The sequence below is a fragment of the Electrona antarctica genome (genome assembly GCF_951216825.1).
Source record: "Electrona antarctica genome assembly, chromosome: 6".
NCBI lineage: Eukaryota > Metazoa > Chordata > Actinopteri > Myctophiformes > Myctophidae > Electrona > Electrona antarctica.
In genome coordinates, this window is record NC_136811.1 from 9,159,729 (window position 1) to 9,180,390 (window position 20,662).

Sequence of the window (20,662 nt, forward strand, 5' to 3'; positions counted from 1 at the left end):
CTTCAGATTGCTGCAGGCTAACTATATATAGTTAGTTACAAGTTTATGAACCCATTAAGACCTAAGGCCTTTAGAAGTCCATTCTAAATTAGTAGTTCTCACACTTAAGACTTTTCAGTACAAAGTGACGCGCTGTGAGCTTGTACATCTGCTACTTTTGAATAGCCAACCCTAAAATCTAAAAAGGCACATGCTTTTGAATCCATCAATAAGTCGGCATTGTTGTGATTTCGGTTGACCACCCATGTGGTCCCTTAAGAGTCTCCATCTAACTAAAGGGTGTGAGTAATGTTTCAGTTCCAGTTGAGAACGTGCAGAGAACAACATGACACCAGGCAGTATCACACGACAAGTTCTGAAGTTCAATAATACACATGGAGAATAGATACCGCTTTGGACACATGACGTGACCGGAAGATATGAGACAAGGACAGATTTCAATAGGAATAGAACAAACATTTCGTATCGCTGTGCACAGACGTCAGTCTACGACACGTGATAAAGTAGTTGATGTTCGTCGTCGTATCAAGTGAGTGATTGACCACATGTGTGTACTGAATGGGCCAGGCAGATAAAGATCATAAAGTATAATTCATGACAATCATCTTATGCACGTGTACCACCATCTCTCTGAGGTCAACTGGAGCCGTGTGGTATTATGTAGACCAGTGGTGGAAGTACATTTACTTGTACTGTACTTTAGTACAATTGTGAGGTATTTGTACTTTACATGAGTATTTACAATTTACAATACTTTTACATCTACTCCACTACACCTCGGACGGTCGGACTCCACTAAATCTTTTTGAAAACATTACTTACTAGTTACTGAAGGTTTTGATTATTGTTACCAAACATACATTAACAACCATGCACCTACATTTCGGGCATTATGGAAATAGCCAATCGACAAGCTCACAATGCGTTGTGACGTTGTGTGAGAACTCAAAACTGTCCAGTGTGTCAACAAAGTGAATTAAGGGGAGATGCTCCATATTGCAGCACTGCAGCAGCCCAGCTCATTAACATGATTTTGAACAGATTTGTCTTCATTTTTAAGGAAAAGTCATGGTCACATGACTGGGCTGCTCCATGGCGCTCTCGGTGGTAAATCTCGCACCGGAAGTTGAATACAAGGCAGTGAATGGAGCCGGATGGACCAGCTCATGAACAAACAACACTTTTTCTGAACGATTGAGACCTTTGTCATAACGGTTCAGGAATATAAAAGAAGACGACATATCACAGGTTGTTTTCTAATAACGTATTGCTTTTCAATGTGCACAGTACATGAGATGAGATATACTTTATTGTCCCGTACGGGGGGGAAATGTGTCTTGGGCAAAGTGCACTAGTACATCAACGTTTTACAAAACACACACAGACAATACACAGATAGCAGCATTGTACAGACATTGCAGAGAGACAGACAACCCAGGCATAAGCCTTAAGCCATCTCCATAATAAGTATACTGTAATACATAAGTGCAATTTAGCAATCAAACATTATTTTATTGAGGCATCTAAACAGGGCCAGGTATCCTTTCTGTCTCTGAGGTATCGCGAGATTTGGTTGCCAGACGGGTAACGGTGCATGGACAGTCTCGGGATACTTGCAGACCCGTTCAGAAACTAGTTTGTGCTCTTTAGATACCTCTATAAAATTACACAGTGTACACATCGAAAAGCAACACAGCAGACAATAATGTGTTATTATCTTCTTTTATATTCCTGAACCGATTGTATGACAAAGGTCTCAATGTTTCATAAATAATTGTTCATGAGCTGGTCCGCAGCCGGCTCCATTCACTGACATGTATTTCATCGAACTTCCGGTGAGAGATTTTCCACCGAGAGCGTCATGTGACGTGACCATGACTCTTCCTTCTGTGAGCTTTCTTGCCCGCTGCCACCCTTAGATCTCCATATATGGAGCTGACCTGTTCTGACAGGGCGAGGTCGTTAGTCGCCCTCTGGGCGTCCTACTGGTTATTATTATTGTTTTTTGATGCTTCTTGTCCTTTCTTTTGCCTTGTTTACTACAGTAGGCTACTTTTTCCTTTTTCTTTTTTCCATGGGATAATAAAGGAATCTCTCTATCCATCCCTTCCATAGCGTGACGTCTGAATTAGATAATGTTTCATGGGCGTGGCTAGTGATTTAGGGGCTGGAGCCACCTTCTCTTCCTAGTCTCTCTGTGACCCCCCCCCCCCCCCCCCCCCCTCCCACACACACACACACACACGCACATGCGCACACACGCACACACACACACACACACACACACACACACACACACACACACACACACACACACACACACACACACACACACACACACACACACCCCTACCTACCTCTGAGGCCTGCATATATAACCACTGTAAGGGTTGGCTCAGTGCAGCACTCAGCAGTAGCAACAGCAGGTGTGTATTTGTGCCAGAGTTAGTCTAGTGACTAGACTAAGATTAAACCATTTCAGATGACTAAAATAGTACTAAAACTAAATGGTGTGTTATTCGATTTTGTGTGTGTGTGTGTGTGTGTGTGTGTGTGTGTGTGCGTGCGTGCGTGCGTGCGTGCGTGTGTGCGTCTAAGTGACAGCATATACTACATCTGCAGATCAGCTTTTCAGAGATTGAAATCACCTACTGAGCTCAAACAGCTGTTAGGCAGGTGAAGAGAATGGACCAATCAGCTTTCATCCTGAGAACGACAGCGTTGCTGCTGCTGCTGGCGTGTGTGGCGTGTGCCGAACAGATCGAGCAAAGTGGCGAGGGTGAGTCCTACAATCTAGATCTTTTAACATTAACTTCTATTTACTTTTCTTTAATTATTCACCAGCTGTTTCCATTTTACCTGACGACCATTGTCACACAGATAATCGCTAATCACGACTTAATAGAGCGTCGCAGTCCCGCCTCCTACCCTGGACCAGGAAATGAAACCCAATGCATTTTCCTCATAGACATTTCTTAAAGTATTTATTTAAAGACGGTTACGCCGCGGACAAAGCCAACTCGAGTCGTGACAACTCATGACAACACAAACAATATTTTGGACCAAACAAATAATTAGAAAGAAGAAAAAAACGGCAGGTTACAACACTTTTTTTGTTGTTTTTCTTCTTTGTAATTATTTGTTTGGTCCAAAATATTGTTTGTGTTGTCATGAGTTGTCACGACTCGAGTTGGCTTTGTCCGCGGCGTAACCGTCTTTAAATAAATACTTTAAGAAATGTCTATGGGAAAAATGCATTGGGTTTCATTTCCTGGTCCAGGGTAGGAGGCGGGACTGCGACGCTCTATAGAGGTTTCGCTGCTGAGGTCTTTGAAGTTGCGTGCAGGGCAGATATGACAAATAACCCAAATATACCAAAGAATATTGGACATATTTAGTTAACTTTATTTTATTTTTGCATACTCGTTTCCACGTTGGAAAATGTGCATGGAAACGAGATGGCGGCAGAGTTATCCCCGAATGTTAACCCTCTCGTAACCACGCTCGTTGGCCTATTGCCCCATGGTCTCACCAGACTGTCGAAGAGAGTCCGCAGACAGGTTTGCTCCAATGGTGTTTTCTTTTATTTAAAACACCATAATATAAGACACAACGTTTCGACCGCGGGCGGCCTTCATCACCTGATCACCGGTCAAGACACCACACACAGCATTATGTCATTGTAACATCCGGTTAGGGATATTTGGCTCTTCAAAATAAGGGTTGCGCGCGATAAAACCTTGGCAATGCGCAATAAATAGATTCATTAATCCTGGCGGGAAATGGGTTTAATAATCTATCCTTTGTATCAATTAATTCAAAGTCAAACTAGCTTGGCATACATTACTGACAGTAATGTCAAAACAGAAATGAAAAACAAAAGAAACAGATTCAAGTAAAACACAATTAAGGAATGCATTTGTGTACGTTTTATTTACGTAAAATAACTTTGGTGTCTGTCTGTCTGTCTGTCTGTCTGTCTGTCTGTCTGTCTGTCTACCTTGGTAGGCACCGCCACCGAATACAACTCAAAAGCGGATGGCGTCGAGGGACGCATCACAGGCATCAGGCTCTGGGAGAACCCTAGCGGCTCCATCTCAGGGTATATGTACAGTTCTGACAACCGTAGAAACATATTATTTTCCTGTATTATTGAGACAATTATGGCATTTAGCAGTTTCCCTTTGAGAGCAGTTTTGAAGGAGTCAAGGGATTCACATGTCCTAATGTTGGTAGGGCGTTGCACATTTTGGTGGCATAGGAGCAAAATTAATTTAGTACCTTGTTTGTGCCGAATCTGGGTTGCACATGGTTTGTTGAACTCCCTCTGGTGTTGTGGGTGTGGACTTCATTAACATGAAAGGGACACTTCGACACTGGTCTCACTTCCTTCCTGGACTACATGTTGTCTCAGTAAGACAGCCCTCCCCCTATCCACAAGAAGGAGCAGTGCACCAAAGCATTATGGGAATTGTAGTCCAGGAAGGAAGTCAGCCCAGTGTTGATGACATCAGAGACACTGGGCTCACTGCTAAAATCTAAAATATCTAAAACCACATATATTACACACATAAAGACCCCAGGAAAGTGTTCTAAATCTTCTAAACGTCATTAACATATATTGTTTTGCAAAAAGGGTGAAGTGTCCCTTTAAAGAAGTATTTAGACACATGGGTATCTTGGTGGACCAGACCCATTGCAAGATGCTGTACTCTGTCGTCAACCCTAAGCCATTCCAGTCTGTCAAAGTGGGCAGGGGTTCGGTGGGTTCGGGGAGTGAGGCCAAGTAGTAGCCTGACCAGTTTGTTTTGGGAAGTCTGGAGCCTTGTTTTAAGGGCCTTTGAGGTGCTGTGGTACCAAGAGGTGCATGCATAGTCGAAGAAACCTTGAGGGCTCCTGTTAGGGTCTTCAAGGTGTTTTTGTCGACCAGTGAGGAGATCCTGTAAAGCAATCTTGTTCTTTGGTTGACTTTTTTGATTACGTTGGTGGCCATTTTATCACCGTAAAGATTTGCCTCCAAGATGGAACCTAGGTATAGGTAATTTCATATTTTCGTGTGATAAAACTGTCACTCGCTCTAATCAAGAAGCCATCTGCCTTGCTGAGATTCATGCTTGATCCAAAAAGAATGGATTCAGTTTTTGTTATCAGGTGCAGATTCTACCTAGTTCAGAGCTGAGCTAGGGCCTTTTCAACCTGCAGTTCAGGGGCGTGCAGAGACATTTTGAGGGGCAGTTGCTCAAGTGGAAAGAAAAGGGCATCTTGTGTGGCGCATGGAATCACTGGCTGCCGCTGCCTTAAGTGTGTGAGATTTATACAGGCCCATGACTAAATCAGTGGTTCTCAATCAGTAAGGGGATTCCAGGTGGTCCCCAGCTAAATTATATTGAGTTGGTAACCAAATCCACCATTATAGATCTTTAACTCTTGAGAGCATAAAATTAAACCAAATGGACCAAGTCTACACAACTAGAGAATGTAGAAGAATTGTTATTTCGATCATCAGAATGGAATTGTGGACAAAATCTTAATGAGGATAACAAAATTGGGTTTGTCAGGCATGCAATAGCAATGCATTTGTGCACAATAAATAAACAATGTCCTTATGTCCAGAGTCATGTCAAATTAGGGGGTTTTCATGATTCTGAATCCATTCCAAGCATTAGTTTTGCACAAAATACACTTGTGCTGACCTCATCACATTTGTCATGACGTCTATGGCCGTTTTTAGCCCAAGGAGTGTTTTTTGTGCAAAACTAATGCTTGGAATGGATTCAGAATTCAGACAATTTTGCCTGCCATAGGACGTTAATGGTAGGGTCACAAGAAACCCCTATAAAAAAATGCCCAATAGTGACAGCCGGTCAGAAAGTGGATTCATTTCTGTCAGTTGTTCAGCTATTTTCTACATGTCACATCCAGTAAATCAGGCAATACCAAGACTAAGGAGGTTAAAAATAGAAGTGATATATAGAAGTGAAGTTCCATTAGTGTACTATTTTGGTATGTTGATAAGAAACAAAGTTTCACGCATAGGAATGATGAGCGTGAAGATGAGTTGACTGACACGACATATAGGCAAGTTGTAAAACTGTCCGTGTCTACGGTGTGGTGTAATGTCATTACCTGGGTGAACACATTAATGGTGACGTCATATTCAAGTTGTAGCTACTTGTGAACACGTTATATATATTGACCTACAAACAATTGCTCAGTAAACTATATTAACCCAAGCTCTCGTAGTTTTCCTTGCCTCTAAATAATAACACAACATATGGTATACATAATATCTAATCTGATAAGTAAATTTGTGTCTCGCAATGAATCCCTGGCACATATTAGTCATTTAGCTGACACTCACATACACAGCAGTAATGAATAAACAAGTGGAGGGGGTCAGTGTCTCGCGATAAATCTTACATACAGCTCAGTGTTGTCATGTTTTCTCTGAACCTGAACTGCAACTGTATACTTTCATGTTTTATACTGTACCTTTATTTAATGAAAGCTGACAGAATCTGCCAGCATTTGGCAACAAACCTGTTTTCACTCTCCCTCTAATTATACGCTCTCTCCCTCCCTCTCTCTCTCTCTCTCTCTCTCGCACGCACGCACGCACGCACGCACGCACACACACACACACAGGTTGCAGTTTCAGTATAATGGCTTCTGGTCTCCAGTCGGCCATCCCACAGTCGGCCATCCCCCTTGGCCTGCAGTGCAGATGGAGCTCTATAATGGCGAGACCATTATTCGGATTTCTGGGAAATGGAATCCCAGTCACTCTCAGTATATCAATCAGGTAAGAACCTAAAAACTAAAGAAATAACAAAAACTACAATTATTGACAAAACACTTTGGTTAACGGAAACTAAAACCACAGAGAAAATATCCTTAGATTTCGTAGTAAAATAGTGAAAATCAACAAGCTCACAACATGGTGTGAATGATGTACAGTGCACAGCTAGTCCAAACATATTGGTATGGATAAACCTTCCCAATCTATTTCATGACACTGAGACCCCTTTTCCACCGGTTGGTTGGTTCCCAATGGGAACCGGTTCAGTTCTTTTTGGTTCTTAGTCCATGAGCCAGAGCTCCAAAATTGGAACGTTAATTATGTAGGAATTGAGTGGGAAAATCTATACCTACAGTATATTAAATTGTTTATAAGATCAATATACCGGTAAGTACATTAATATATGATAACATATCCATCTTTTTTATTTTTTGCATATTTTCCTATATACCGTAGGCCTAATACCTAATTTGCATTAAATCATTGTCTTTGTGTAAGTATTCAACTGGGAAAGTTTCATGGTGATAACAATCTAATATAGGTATGGTTTTGCACACTCAATTCATAATTAACGTTCCACTTTTGGAGCTCTGGCTCATGGACTATAAGAACCAAAAACAACTGAACCGGTTCCCATTGGGAACGAACCGGAACCAACCAGAACCAACCGGTGGAAAAGGGGTCTGACTGTAACAGCAGCACTGCCACTGGAGCCTACACTCCAGTTCAATATACTGAGTTAACCCTTTCATTCCTGTTTCTTTTGCAGCTGCAATTCATGACCAACATGGGCCGCACCTTGACAGCTGGCCAGCCCGTTGGCCCATCCTTCAACTACGACGCTCAGCCTTACAATGAGCTGCTGCTGGTCAGTGGACACTACGACAAATACGGGATCACCTCCATCAAAGCTCACTGGGGCATCTATTGCCGCAGTGAGTGTTTGTCACATGCTACTTAAAGCATAATGAAATTTAGAAAACATTGCCTTATAATAGGTTGTCAATGGTGGCATCTTGGATTAAGGCACATTTAGGGTATTTGCAGTGAGCAGATCAGGGTAGATTTTTTTATCCTGGCTAGTAGACCTAATGTCCTGTCAGAATCAGTTGAGAAACAAAATAAATCAATTTAGTCCAATCTCTTTTAGACTGAAGTCATTAAAGTCATGTTTGCATGTTTGGAATTGTAATCTGGGCCGTGGCTCAGTGGTCCAGGCACCTTGGCTGGTAATCCAGTCTGGCAGTGTGCCGCGGGTTCGACTCCCGATCCCAACGGCCTTTACTGCATGTCTTCCCCCCAATCTCTCTCCCCATTTCCTGTCAGCCTACTGTCTGTCCCTCCATAACAAAATATAAAATAAAGGCAAAAGCCACAAAAAAAACATTTAAAAAAATAAAATAATATATCAGTATTCTGATATTACGCATGCCCATGTATGATCCACATCATCAACTTGTCTCATTTAAACACCCATTTTCATTCTTTAGTTTAAATTTACGAGAATATCCCATTCATATTTTGTTAACAAATTCTGACTGTTGATTCATGGTTCTCTTCTCGTTATGTTTTACAACTTTTGCAAATTAAAAATATTTTTAGCGGGAGTGTGTATCTGATGTCTGGTCTCTTTCTGTTTCTAATATGTGTCTTTTTGTTAACCCAAATCAAAAAAGGCGCCCCTTGCTTCACACGAGTGTGATTTTCATATTTGGCTGCTACGTATGAAACAAAACTAGTTACAAGATGTATTTATATCGGCCATGCACATGACGTCTATAAGGTTGTCATTTACTGCCCTAAGCAAACATTAAAGTCCATAGACTTGGCTGGTAAACGATTTACGTCATGCTCTAAACAAACTATTAAAATCACACCTGTGTGAACTGAGCGGTGCAACTATAGAGCTACATGTATTGTTATAGTTACTGTACTGTACTGTGCTCTGTACTGTATTATAGTGTACTGTGCTAGTGTGCTGACAGAGTTACCGCGTGGGGGGTCCCCGGAACATCCAGACCCCCAGGGACACGCCCAGAGGGGGGGCTGCCCTGTTCCGGAGAGCCTTCCTGCGTCCGAAACAGTCGAGAAATGACAGAGTTACCGTGTTGCAGCTTTCTGTGCTCGGACAGACACAGGGACACACATATCTGCGTAATGTTGCGGAGGCACCGCTCAAAATCCCATAGACAGCCATTGATATGTGAATCCATAGACACCTAAAAAGAAACGCCCTCAAATAGCAATTCAAAACTGGCCCCTGTAAAAAAAAGTTAATGTCCCCCCCCTCGCCATCAACGAGGCGGATGCATGCACGTGACCTCGCTTCTCGCCCTCAGGTGTCTTACTGGTTGTCATTGTCAAGACTCCAATGTAGTGAATACGCTACGTCCACCACGGACCTCAGCACGAGAATTCTCCGAGGTAGGATAGCTGGAGGAGTTGCAATTTTATGGAATATTAAATATGACCCTATGGTTAAAATTTTACGTTTAAATGTGGACTGGGCCATTGGGCTTGAGTTTAATTGCAATGGTAAGAATTTTATTATTCTCAATATTTACCCGCCATATGAGTCCTACGATCATCTCGATGAATTTGTGAGCAGGCTTGCATTTATTCAATCCTTTATTGAGGATAACAACTTGTCATGTATTTATGTCCTGGGTGATTATAATGCCGATCTGACAGATAGTAAGTCTTTATTTGCTAAAAGTATGGTGAGGTTTACAAATGACGCTAATTTAGTAATATCAAGTAAAGTGCTCTTGCCTGACACGAGTTTTACTTATGTTAGTGAAGCATGGAATACTACTTCTTGGTTGGATCACGTGGTTTCCACTGTTGATGCTCATGCCTCGTTAGAAAGCCTTGAGATATGTTATGGGTTAGCTACATCTGACCACATCCCCATTGCCATGGTACTAAATATGGATAATGTCCCCTCGCTGGCTAAGAATGAAGAAAACAGAGAGGTTAAAATAGACTGGGGTAAACTATTGAAAGCTGATATCCTTAAATATTGCTTTTGTTCTGATGAATTATTGAGTAAAGTGAATTTGCCCATGAATGCCATTTGTTGCACAAATGTAAACTGTGAGGACTCCTCCCATGGTGAAAGTCTATGCCTGATGTATGATGAAATAGTGAGAGCTCTTCATGATGCTAGCAGGTTTTCATTCACCCGCCCTAGAAAGGCCAAGAACATCAAGCCAGGGTGGAATAAATTTGTAGCTAGCCACCATGCAGAGGCCAATGAGGCCCATAAGGCCTGGGTAATAGCTGGCAGGCCCAGACAGGGACCTGTCCTTGAACATAAAAAGAAAACAATTGCAAAGTACAAATATGCATTAAGGTTTATAAGCAAACAAGAGCAGGCCCTGAGTGCTCAATCTATGGCTAATAATCTACTTGATAATCACATCACTAACTTTTGGAAAGAGATAAAGTCCCTTAACAGGGCTAAAACAGCGCTCCCATGTAATGTGGAGGGGGTAACAGATCCAGTAGGCATCGCTGCCCTCTGGAGGCAGCATTATGCAACATTATTTAATTGTGTTAAGGGTGAGCCTTACCATATAGGTGCTCTAGAAGAGGATAGTATATTTTTTAACACCCATGAGGTTGTTAATGCCATACGGCAACTTGCTGACAGAAAATCCAGTGGTCTGGACAATATTACAGCAGAACACTTAAAGCTAGCTGGTCCCAGATTGGCAGTGTTGTTGTCTATCTGCTTCTCAGGGATGTTGACTCATGGCACTTTACCAGAGTCCATGCTGTCTGTCGTTCTGGTTCCTATAATAAAAGACAAAGCTGGGAAAGTAGGAAGTATAGATAACTACAGACCCATAGCTCTTGCCAGTATTGTGTCTAAAGTACTAGAAAAACTACTCCTTGATAGATTAAGTATATACATTTCCACCACTGACAATCAGTTTGGCTTCAAGCCCAAACATAGTACAGACTTATGTATTTATGCTCTGAAAGAAGCAGTGGAGACCTATAGAAGGCAGGGCTCTACTATGCTGGTTGGTTTTATTGATGCGTTGAGAGCTTTTGACAGAATTCATCACTACAAGCTTTTTAATAAGCTCAAGCTTAGGGGTGTGCCAAACTGTTTAATACGCATTCTTGTTTACTGGTATGCTAACCAGAAAATGCAGGTAAAGTGGGGGAGCACATTATCCACCCCTTTTCGGGTGGGTAATGGTGTCAGGCAGGGGGGGATTTTATCCCCAGCCCTCTTCAATTTATATATGGACGGCCTGTCAATGCAGCTGGAGGGGTGCAGAACAGGTTGTATGATTGGTGATAGCCTGATTAATCATTTTATGTACGCAGATGACCTTGCTATACTTTCTCCTAGTAGCAGTGGGTTCCAACAGCTACTCAATGTATGTACAAATTATGGTATTGACTTTGATATTCTTTATAATGCTAAGAAGAGCATGGTACTGATATGTAGAACTAAAGAAGATCTGGAACTTAAGTTTCCTGCCTTTCATCTGTCTGGTCAAATTATGGGCGTGTCCAAGATTACAAAATATCTTGGGCATATCATAACAGATACCTTAGAGGATGATGAGGACATGTTTAGACAGAGGAGAATGCTATATGTACAAGCCAACATGTTGGTCCGTAAATTTCACCATTGTACTACGGATGTTAAGGTAAACCTCTTTAGAGCTTATTGCACCCCTCTCTACACAGCTCCACTGTGGGTGAAGTATAAGAAGGAGAGCTTACGCAAGCTGCAAGTAGCCTATAATGACTGTCTTCGAATCCTGTTAAAAAAACCCAGGAGCACTAGAGCCAGTGGGCTTTTCTGTTCATTGGGTCTCACTACATTCATGGCTCTGTTGAGGAACCTGACATTCAAATTCATGAGCAGGCTGGATCGCTCACTGAATGGACTCATTGGACAGATGACAGACCCAGGCCGTAGTTCTGTAAGGTACACTTCTACCATCAGAGGACACTGGCACGAGTGCCTCGCTTAGAGTAGTAACCTGTGGGGCTGGGTAAATGTACTGTATTTTTATTTAACTTAAAAAAAAAAAAAAAGAAGCTGAACACAGAACTAGATACGCACACACAGATGCACGCACGCGCACACACACACACACACGCACGCACGCACGCACGCACGCACGCACACACGCACGCATGCGCGCACACGCACACACACAAATTTTAATGATGGGAGAGGAAGAAAGAGAGAAAATTAGAATATAAAGAGAGAGAAGAGAAGATGATTTTAGTGTGTCACAAAAGGGGCGTATTTCGATTTGGCCTTTTAACTCAAAGCTTTCAGCTTTCAGGAAGAAACCAAAAATGCATAGGGAAGATATATTTGAATATAATTATAAGTAACAACAACCAGGGGGCTATTAGAGTAATGTTAACTCCATATTAGACACATAGTACAAAACAATACAAAACTCTAGGTTACTCTCACTCACAATCTCGCTCACAATAAAGCAGGGACTTTCTGACCAGGGGAGGCGCTAAAGCCTCTCCGGCCACAACTTCCTTGAAAAACATGGAAGATATATTTGAAAATAATTATAACAACAACCAGGGGGCTATTAGAGTAATGTTAACTCCATATTAGACACATACAAATTACAAAACAATACAAAACTCTAGGTTACTTCAGTAACCCCAGTTTGTTATGTGAATCGAGCGAGTGACCAACACATCTCACTCACAATAAAGCAGGGACTTCGCTGACCATATATGGTAGCCCTACGCGTATGTTCGTGCTGACTTCAGTTCATTCGACATCTGACCAGGGGAGGCGCTAAAGCCTCCCCGGCCACAACTTCCTTGAAAAACATGGAAACGGTTGACTAAATATGCGATTTAAATGCTTGTTTCAACCCGTTACTTAGATTTTCTTTTTCCAACGTTTACCTTTTGGATATGATGTGCGGAAAAGGGTGCTCCTAGTGGTAAATCTGCAGCGGTGGAATGGTAAGGCAGTGGGACCTCATCTCGGAGCTGAGCGGAGGGAGAGGTTCCACATGGGGCTAGGCATAAATATCGTCTTCATTGAATAGTCTATCTGATATAAACACAAGGAATTGACACTCCCATTTCTGCTGACTATAGGAAAATCACAATCACAGAGATTTGTGGAGAATTAAGACAGAACGAGACCTTTAAGCTGTGAATGTAACTTATGTAAGCGGTAACTGTTGTGTACGTGTTGAGGCAGCTCCAACTCTCCCGACATATCCATTACAGGAGCGTGTTCTATCAAACGGAAATTGCATCGCGGGTGGTCTGAGGACGCGCTTTCCCAAACGCGTGATGGGCAAGATAGCAATGACAAGGAAAGCGCATCAACACGCCCACGGGCACACCTCCAGCCGCAAATGAAGGACTCGGCATAATGTATCGTGGCCACAAGATACCGTTTACGGATAGTGGAAGGTTCTAAACCCGCTATGCAGGTAAGACGTTACGGCCGCTAGTCTCCCGCAATTCCCTCCTAACCCTTCGTCCTTTCTTCTGCCTATAGGTCTCTGTGTCCCCGTTTACAGGTCTTGGAACAGGAACACTATACAAATGAAGCTGATGAATGGGTATGGGTACTCTCTCTTGATTGGCTGAAATTGACACCTTAAATGTATTTTTTTGTTTATTATGGAGAGGAGAGACAGAAATAGAGACAGATATATTAGTATCAGAAAAACCTTTGAAAAAGAAAAAGCACTTAACCAAAAAATATCACTTACCCTACGTTTTATAAGTCTTAATTCAAACCAATTACGTTAAACTGCCATTTAAATGGTTACATTTGAAAAATAAAACATAATAAAACGTCATTATCATGAATATCACAGGTTCAGTTGATCATTTAAATTTGGGGCTTTCACCATGCTCTCCTTCACTCTTCTACTACCTCCCTCCCTCCTCTCTTCTGTCTCTCTCCTCTCTCTATCTCTCTCTCTCTCTCTCTCTCTCTCATATCTGTAACCTGCCAACACAAAGACACATACAAGATGTATTATATGATATTTGAATAAAGTTAACTTACTGGGAGGACATTTTAAGCAAAGTGAGTAGATAACACAATTTGTTAGATAAGGCTTTTGAATGTAATCTACTGTAAGTGAAATAAGGTATTACCAACGCTTGTTCACTGGTAGGGTATCAGTTTCACACAAATTAAACTAATTGCTGAGTTGTGTCTATCTCTCTCTATCTCTCTCTCTCTCTCATCCGTATAACCTGCCAACACAAAGACACGTACAACATGATCAACGCTGTATTATATGATATTTGAATAAAGTTAGCTTACATTTTAAGCAAAGTGAGTAGATAACTCAATTTGTTAGATACGGCTTTTGAATGGACTCTTCTAGCTAGTGAAATAAAGTATTACCGACGCTTGTTCACTGGTAGGGTGTCAGTTTCACACAAATTAAACAAATTGCTGAGTTGTGTCTTTAAAAAAAAGAAAGAAAGTTATCCTTTAACAATATACACTACAATCAGTTTGTATATTAAACAGATAATTACAAGGAGATGGGGTGAGGGAAACATGCCTGTTTTCAATCAGCACTAATAAGGAAGTACTATATTCTGCACTTACAAACCAATAGTTGGTTTGGTTGTGTGAGAGACAAAGCTATGACAGAACATGTTCATAGTTCATACTAATATGGCTTGATTCCTAGTCAGGTTATGAATTACCGCTATTGGGTCAGGTGTAGAAATGTGGTTGAGTTACGAGAATCCATGGAGAACTAGAACTGCACTCTGGCGAATGCCAGAGCGCGCAAGTACTGGTGGCGTATATGTCGATCCGTGTCGGGTGACTCTGGTGGATTAAAGGAAATGCCTCTATGTATATGTATGTGTCATTTGTAAGTTGATTAGCGGTATACTGTGGTTACTTTGCATATGTATCGTAGCAGCATATGACGTCGGGGTATAACTGGTATAACTATAGCTCTCAATGATGACGTAATAAAGATGTGGATTAAAGGACCCAATGCCAGGGTGTAATTGGTTTTCGATGGTGACATAATGACGATATGTTTTAGTGTCGGGAGGATTAGAGGTAATGCCCCTATGTATACATGTATGTAATCTGACACCACTGCCATATCAAGCACAAGTAGTCATTATGTCATACGTTGGCACGGCGCATACGCATCAAACATCGCCCTGGACGAAAACTATTACGTGCGCGCTCTGCTTGCGCAAGTAATAACTTTCTCCATGGATGTGTGTGTGTGTTTGCCAATTACAGAGGTATCACATGACTCAGCCTCCCCGGGAAAGTTTATGCCAATGTACCAATGAAAGGAGGGTTCGGCCGATACTCAAACCTCAGATTCAAGATGGAGCAATGTGGATTCCGTCTCATGGCCGTGGAACAACTGACCAGATCTATACTCTTGCAGGGATCCTGGAGAAGGCATATGACCGGGTTGATGAGGGCCGTCCAATCTCTGTACACCCAAAGAGAGAGCTGTGACTATGACTGTGTACTTGGGAGCAGTGTTGTTTTTGGCAGCAAATTTTGATTTTAGTTTTAGTCATAGTCTCTTGAATAGCTTTCATTTAGTTATAGTCACATTTTAGTCACCTGGAATGTTTTAGTGTTTAGTCTAGTTTTAGTCGACTAAATATCATAAGATTTTAGTAGACTAAATCTACAGTTAATTTAGTCGACTAAAATGTATTTTGGTGGGCCTTGATGCCGTCGTAATGACTGATTTGCGCTGCGACGCATTGTGAGCTTGTAGATCGGCTATTTTCAGCATGCAACCAAGTGTAAAATGACTTGTACTGTATCTCTCGTCCACTAGTCCCTTCCTAACATTTTAGTCTAGTTTTTATTTGTTGACGAAATTGTCACTATATTTAGTCTTAGTTTTAGTCATCATAGCTTAGTTTTCATTCAGTTTCCGTTTAGTTTTCGTCAGTGAAAAAAGTTAGTCGACAAACATTTTTCGTCTTAGTTTTAGTCGACGAAAACAACACTGCTTGGGAGTTGGCCTCCACCAGGGGCTGCACATTGTTTCATGGACAGGATCTCGAGGCGAAGTTGTGGCAGAGAGGGTATACGGCTCAGTGCAGCTAAGGGTTTCTTCACTGCTTTTTGCAGATGATGTGATCCTGATGGCACCATCAGGTCCAAGACCTTCAGCTCTCACTGGACCGGTTCACAGTAGTATCTCGGGGTCTTGTTCACGAGTGAGGGGAGGATGGAGAAGGAGATCAGCCAGAGAATCGGAGCGGCAGGGGCGGTATTGCAGTCACTGTACCACACTGTTGTGAGGCAAAGAGAGCTGAGGCAGAAAGCAAAGCTCTCGGTCTACTGAGCAATCTTCGTTCCCACTCTCACCTATATGGTCATGAAATGACTGAAAGAATAAGGTTGCGGATAGGTTGCAGATACAAGCGGCCGAAATGAGTTTTCTCAGACGGATGGCTGGCATCTCTCTTAGAGATATAGAGTGAGAAGTTCAGTCACATGAGAGAGATTCGGGGAAGAGTTGTTGCTTGAGTTCGCTTGGAAGGGAGCCAGCTTAGGTGGTTTCGAGCGTCTCCTATAGGGAAGCCCTCGATTCACGTCCTTCTGGAAGGAGACCCCAGGGCAGACCAAGGATGAGTTGTATAGGGTTTATATCTCCAATTCTCCAATTCTGGGGGATTCCGGGAACGCCTCGGAATCCCCCAGAATGAAGGGTAGTCTGTAGCTCTCTGGTGGAGCTTTTGCCCCTGCGACCTGACTAAGTGTTTGAAGAGATGGATGTTGCATGGTGATGCATAGTCAAGCTATTACTATTTACTAGGGATACACTTTTTTCGTTTCCGATCCGATCCCGATACGACAATTTCTGTGTTAACAGATACCGATACCGAATACCGATACCAGAGAATAATATTTATAATAATACAAAAAGAAAAAAATATCTTATTTTGAAGTCCACCGACCGGGAATAGTGTTTATATCTATCTAGCTATATATATTTCGTGTTGTGTTTATAGCTCCTGAAGGCTCATTCATAGTCTGGATTTTCGGTGGTGAGGTGACCACCGAACTACAACATGACGTCACGAGCCGCGGTGAAGAGCAAACCACCGCCACCGCCCCAGCCCTTCTCTCTGTTTTTACTCACCACCGCTCAATGTTATTTCAGCTCCGGTGGTCACCTCACCACCGAAAATCCAGACTATGAATGAGCCTTGACTCCTCACTCAAATGTGCAATTGCAGTTTGGGCAACTTGAAAGCAAACTCCACATGCCCCAACATTTTATTTACCTGCTATAGAGTCAACCCCTTACCCCTGTGTCGGATCTGCGGTTAGACTGGCATATTAGCCGTTACCGATATGACCAAATAAGGGCCGATCCGATACTTTTCCGATACCAGTACAGTATCGGCACTGAGCGCACTGTGCAATGCAAACTAATAGGTGAGTACAATGAAATATATCAAGCCATTCACCTTTCTGTGTGAAGTTCGCAGGATGATCGTCATGTTTACATTCAGTAGGTTTGCTGCAGGTCCTCCATTGTAGTCCAATAGTAGGCGACAAGCACGTCCAATTTAGGTCTATAAGGCATAGGCCTTATTTCAAACCAGTTACATTCTTGTTCATGGTGCACTGCAAACAAACGTCATTATCATGAATATCACAAGTTCAGTTGGTCATTTAAATTTAAATTAGCTTGCACTCTGCTCTGCTCACTCACGTCATGTTTTGCCTATATCTGTCTTTATCTGCTCTAATTTTCTCTCTATCTTCCTTTTCTATCATTTACATTCTTATTGGTTCTTATCCTATTTGCAAATATACTTCTGGGACACGTGCATCATTACCACTGCTTATTATTTGAATAAAGTTAACCGACTGGATGGCCATTATTTTGTGTGTGTGTGTGTGTGTGCGTGTGCGTGCGTGTGTGCATGTGCGTGCGTGCTGCAGAAGGCGTACCAGTAGAGTAAATGTAACCTGAGCATTGCCATGGAGGTGGGCCCCTGGGACCACTCCTCAAGGTCTTCACTCCATATAAGCCAGTTCCACTTCACAGCTTCTTCAGCTGCAAAATGAACTTGCGCAGTGTTGTGGTTTTCCTGTCCATCTGTCTCCTAGTCCGTGAGTATTCAACATCCAACATGCAGGGCTTGACATTAACTTTTTGAGGCACTTGTCCATCGGACAAGTACATTTCCCATTCACTTGTCCGGGCACAAAAGTCACTTGTCCGGAGCTCGAGCACACAAATAGGCCTACATTTTAAATCAACTAACTGTAAGTTGGTTTTACTTGGTGAATACATGTTTGAATATTAGATGAATATTCCAAATTAATAGCCCTAGATTAGAATGTCTATGATCTTACATATCTCTGCTGTCGGGAGGAAACATCATAACTCAGGAAATTAAGAAAACCTTATATTTTTAAAACAGAGAAAAATACAACCTCATCAAAGTTGGTGTTGTAACTTTATATATTGTCAATTACTTCCATGAGAGGGGGAGAGGTGGTGGAGTTAGCTGCTTTAGCAGACATTTTAAGGGTCAAATGGAGTTAAGAGGTTTTGTCCAAACGCACTTTTTACTACTTTCCATTGGTTCAATATTTTTGAAACAACACACAGGCGTAAAGGGTGTTCAATAGCACTGATTTATGCAAAAACAATAATCAAAAACCTCAAAAATGGAGTTGTGAGGTTTCCTCCCGACAGCAACGATATATTACATGTATTCCAAATACACAGCCATAGATCGGTCCTATCCGTGCACGGTTAGCAGACTGACCTCGTTGACATTTAAACTTGTAGCACTGCATGCACACTCTCCCAATAATTCATTCCTAAGACTTGGAGTCGTTTTGGGGACTAGTTTCATTTGAAAGTTCTGGCAGTAAATGTGTATTTAGTCAAATATCTCCACTTTTCCACGAGCTGCACACGGACGACATTATCTCCGGCGAGGGGCCTGGATCGAGTGCAGGAATGAACATATCAAGACTTCCCTTTAGGAAGCACACATGTATGGGGCACACAAAATATAGGTGGTGTGATCAATTACCCAAAACCAATCGCAACACATGTGTCAATGTGTGCGCCATATGTTTGTGCTTCCCAAACATCAACTGTTCCCAAAGGAAGTTTTTATATTTTCATTCTAGCTTTTCCTCATCTAAAAGTGGTCTTAGTCAGTCTGCTAACTGCTCTGATAGGACTGATATATGGCTGTGTATTTGGAATACATGAAATGTAAGATTACAGACATTCTAGGGCTATTAACAATATGATGATTAGGAAAGCCAGACAATAATGCCAGACAATATTGTTGGCTGGTAGGAGCGTCACAGAAAAATCTAAACCAGGAGTCACTTGTCCAGCGGACAAGCCTTAATGTCAAGCCCTGATTACATGGATTATATGTTGTGACAATATTATTTGGCTGCTTTCTGTTCAATTTGGAAACACGTATTACAGACAGACTTTGGATTATCTTGTTGTATGATGTTTATGTTCAATAAATACAGAATGTCTCGTTCAGGACAGGAGGGAACCAAAACCATCTGGGCACTAGGGACATGTGGGCACCTGGGCGAGTGGGCACTTAGGGGTGAAGATAACTGGGCACCTAGAGGGGTAGCCCTGGTCCAGTGCTTACAGCGAGTCTAGAGAGACTCGCTGTAAGCACTGGACCAGGGCTAGAGACTCGCTGTAAGCACTGGACCAGGGCTACTAGAGGGGGTGGGGACTTGGAGATGTGGGCACCTTGGACGAGTGGGTACATGGACAACTGGGCATCAAAATCATCTGGGCATGACTGACATGATGACTTTGAGCCTATAAAAACATAATATAAAGGAAATCATATGACATAATATTTAAAACAGTGGCATTGTTTGAGGAAAGGAAGCAACCAGGTGCTCAGGAGGTGTGCAGGTATACAAAATATAAAAATAGTAAAAAGGTGCTCATCCCAGGATTGAGTGGTATTGTTTGATTGATTGAATACTATTAACAGTTTGGTACCGCATAGCCTGTGTTGAGAGAGGCGCTTACGTGCGCTTTCGGGAAACACCCGTAACTTAAGGCAGCCTTCTTACCAGAGCCTTCGCAAGGACCGCACAAAACTCCCTACACAGGATCTCTTTGGGAAACGCAATATAAGTTTGTGGACCATTCAGTTTAAACATTTGAGTAATGCAAGACTCTGAACTATAAGGTAGAGCAGGGGTTCTCAACCTTTTTGGCTGGGGACCCCCGGAAATGCTTTGGCCATGTCTCGTGACCCCCGCCCCGCCCCCCCATCCCCACCGACAATACAAACTGACTGCAAAATTAACCTTATAAAAGAGAAAATATATCATAATTGAATACTGAAACCAGATATAATCATTAAGGAAAGTTTATGCATGTACTATGTGTACTATGCAAACTCTTCATTTCCATATTCCAGCCATTCAGTTGAAGAAAAAAAAAGAAAACTTTTTTTTTTTGGAAAATAATTTGGGGACCCCCCAAAATAATTTGGCGACCCACCCTGAGGTAGAGGCTGGGGTTTGTGGCAAGCTTTGCCAGCAGCAGCATGTGGCAGCAATTGAAAAGCAGAGGTCCAGTGTACAGTAGGAGGGAATGAGGTGTGATTGCTGTGTAGAAAAGCACGACTGATTGAAAGCAATCAGACAGCTGTGGCATACAGTATGACTCCTGTGACCTGTATGAACAAAAGACGCTTCATTTAGCTTGCACATAATACATATGTCAGCAAACGTGTTCAAATAATATCCTCAGCTGTGGAGATACAGTCAGACAGGGTAAGGAGGGGGAATGAAAAGGTTTGAACTTTCAATCAATTGTGTGG

At 42.1% G+C, this 20,662-nt stretch overlaps 1 long non-coding RNA gene across 1 annotated transcript; it reads left to right on the top strand.

Moving 5' to 3' along the window:
* Positions 1-2,602: 2,602 nt before the first annotated feature.
* Positions 2,603-8,399, top strand: LOC306925623. Its single transcript, XR_013790273.1, has 4 exons — positions 2,603-2,779; positions 4,009-4,102; positions 6,646-6,802; positions 7,569-8,399. It is a non-coding gene; the product is annotated as an uncharacterized lncRNA (long non-coding RNA).
* Positions 8,400-20,662: the final 12,263 nt, after the last annotated feature.